Source organism: Ochlerotatus camptorhynchus, unplaced genomic scaffold (assembly GCF_037179485.1).
Source record: "Ochlerotatus camptorhynchus isolate MF236.1 unplaced genomic scaffold, CSIRO-AGI_Acam_v1.1 ptg000112l, whole genome shotgun sequence".
Classification (NCBI taxonomy): Eukaryota; Metazoa; Arthropoda; class Insecta; order Diptera; family Culicidae; genus Ochlerotatus; species Ochlerotatus camptorhynchus.
In genome coordinates this window covers 1,769,728-1,773,373 of record NW_027040602.1, presented here as the reverse complement: position 1 = coordinate 1,773,373, position 3,646 = coordinate 1,769,728, and positions in this window count along the sequence as shown.

The window sequence follows — 3,646 nt, the reverse complement described above, 5'->3', positions numbered from 1 at the left end:
ACAGAATGGACAGTTGTTGGTTGTGAACCCTTTCAAGGCACACCTATTGCAAAAAACCCTACGGGGAATCGGGCAGTCTAACAGCTCGTGATGGTCCCCGCAGTTGAAACATTCGCCTTCAACTGGAGGACGATAATTTGAAACCAACTTGAGTAGTGAACTCGGTTTACTGGTCCCTGGCTTCTGTTCTTTAGAACGACCATCAAGCTTTCCCTCCTTATCTGAAGGATTCGCCTTGGGACTCGAAGCTTGCTTGGCGTTAGGCTTGGAATTATTGAGCACCGACTTATATCCTTTAGGAGGATGTTCGTTACCAGCGGAACCAGTTTGGAACCCGGATTTTGGATCTCAGAGCCGCAAGACTGGTGGATCCCTTCGTGAAATGCACCAGGAACAACTGATCACGGAAGCTGGTGTTGTGGTTGGGACGCCGGTTCATCGGGTACACTGCCTCAGGCTTGAGCCTAACAATTATCACAGCTTCATGCAAATCGGAGGAGGTTGAGTTTGAAATCCATTTCTTTGTTATGCTATTTGGCCTGATGGTGTGAGTTCGCTTTAAATTCACATTATTTGGACAATGCTAAGAAGAAAAACACTACATGTACTAATGGTATTTATTCACCTAGCAGTGTTATCTAATTATCTGAGAAGGTAAACAATATTTTTTTGAATTATACAAACTTAGAAATTACCACCGACCTAAGTAATTTTACCAAAATCTCAAAAGCCGAACAGTTCGGAAAAAGTTTGGACCGATCAGTTTAATTGCTTCAAAGCTACTTAAAAGCAACATCTCCAATACAATTAGAAGATTTGATTATTTGAATAAGGTTGAACGTGAATTATTGTTCACAGCAAAATAGACTTTAAAATAAAGTTCAAATCTTTACCGCCGTACAGGTTTGTGCTCCGAATCGAACGAGTTCAGAAATTCCTCCAACTTACCTCTTACCAACCTACCTACGATACCTGAACAACGGTTTGCACTAGGATGGCCCAAAACAATATTTGGTCTGGAATCCTGGAAGCAGTGTTGGGAAAATATCAAAAAATCAAATCTCACCAACGCCCAAGATCACGCTTGATTTTCGTGGACAAAAATCAACAAGCAAACAACTGCGGTTGATTTTGCAAGCTGTGATATCGCAGCTCAGAATATCAAGCTAACAAAACTCACCAGCTGCAAATCTCAGCAAACTGTGGTGAAATTGAGTTTCATAATTTTTGCTTTACACCCAAATGCAACCGAAACTTCCATAACGGCTGGCAGCAGTCGCTTCGTGTCTACCATCGGTGAAGAGTAAAAAGAGATAGAATACTATACTTTCTCTTTCTAAGTAAACGATGTTCAACGGAATCATTTTTGTGTCGAGTCAACTCTCAGCTTGATTTTTGCACGTTGTGAATAGTGTCGCAATATCAAAGGAGCTTGTAAAATCAATATCAAGCATGATATTTTGTTCCAATATCACGCGTGATGTTGCGAGCACATGAGAGCGGAAAAATATCAATTGATTTCTGATTTTCCCAACACTGCCTGGAAGTTCATCCTTCAAATGATGGGCAAGGTTTATACAAAAAAAAACTTTGGAATTCCGGCAACTCTGAAAAACGTGGTACCGTAAGACGGGGTGACATTTTGCCTAGGGGGTAAAATTGAACCAACATTGAACCATTTTTATGGATGCAAATATCTTGAACATACAGAACAGGATGACTAGAATATGTACCCTTTAAAATCTGTATATACATATGTTCAATGCAAATGAAGCAAGACAGAGCTTAATCTGAAAGTAATTTTGATATTAAGTTGCTTATAAATATCAGTATGTAGATCAAACTCGTTCAAGAGTTGAGTGTTGCAATACTTTTTCAAGCGATTCCATACATTACAAAACATACACGCATCTGAGTCACACTGCGTATTTCAACCAAAGACCAACGATCAAAAAACATTAACGTTTTCTGCAAGCTCATCCACCGATGACAATTTTAACTGGAAATTAATTAGGTAGTTGCGTTTTTCTTCGTCTGGAGCCAAATTTCACGGTCGCTGACTACGGGTTGGAAACAGGGTTACTTTCATTCATTTTGCATATAAAAAATGTTTTATGGGATTATGGAATCATACGATATTATGAAAATATTTTTCATATTTCATATTTAAATCAATTGATACCGAAAAATCTGTAGATACCGAAAGTCTGTAGTCAAATGGCGCCAATAGATTTGAACTTCATCAATAAATGGCTAACCAATGATTTTTCAAACATATCAAGTTTGCCGTTACACATTTTACCTGAGACATCGTGTTCGGAGCAGGGCTGGCAAATTTCATTTTCAATGAAAGATCCCACGCGATATTTACAGAGATACTTCAGTCACTATCATCGGATGAGAAAAAGATGATAGGGATTTTCTTCAAAATCTCATCGATTTTTTGCCATGAGAGAAAGTGACTGTGTTAAGATCATCGTAATTACAAGCTTATTTATTGCTATTAAAGGTACTTGTACCGAGAAAATCTTAATAATGTATTCACTTTACCGATTACTTACGGTTGCTTGCTTAAATTCATCTAAATCAGTTAGAAATTTTGATGTCAAAACCGCATAAGAATTATTCTCATGAGTGCTTGATCATTGGACAATGACAAGAAAGCTAATGATAGGTAGTTTCGTCTCGTGATAGTGAGAGGACCTATTTTCTCATTGTCAAATGACGGCCGTGGTATTTACCAGCTCTGGTTCGGAGTGTTAATCAGAGTCGCAAAAACGGTTTAATTATTTCCACGCACCTTTTCTTCATTCTTCGCGAACAGCGGTCAGAAAATCGCTGATTGTGACTTTTTGAAAGCAAATGCCGCGATCGCGGCTACGGCAAGGATATGGACTTTCGTGTCTGCTATTTAACATCGTGTAAGAAGGTGTGATAAGAAGAGCTGGGATAGACACGAGTGACACGATCTTCTTTACTTCACCGATGACATCGTCATCATGGCACGGAACTTTGAGACGATGACGGAAACGTACATCAGACTAAAGGCTGAAGCTAAGCGGATTGGACTTGCCATCAACGCATCGAAGACGAAATACATGAGAGCAGGCATGGAAAATCATTTACATTCATTTCATGCATTCATTTACATTCATTTGCCTCTAAATTTTTTCATCAACAGCATTCCGCAAAATGATGTAAAGAGCTTTGGTAGGTTTTGTTATTAGCTACAACTTTTGTTCATAACTCAAATCTGTATCTCTTATGTATGCATCACGAATTAGAGCGGGCAGAACTTGTTACTGTTTTTCAGTGAATGTAAAATACATTCACTGAAAAACAGTAGTGGCTTCTTTTCGCACTGGTTCGTCATGCATAAGAGATACAGATTTGAATTTTTACAAAACTTGTAGCTAATAACAAAACCTACAAAAGCTCCATACATCATTTTGCGAAATTCTGTTGATGAAAAAAGTTAGGGGCACGGAATGAATGCAAATGATTTTCCATGCCTGCATGAGAGGAAGAGGTTTTCTAGGAAAGACAATGTTAGCCTACCGCCGAAAATTAAAGACGCATTATGAAAGGGAATCGTGCCTACTTTGAACTCCGGAAGCCGTTCCGGTCGAATAAAATTTGCCGCCGC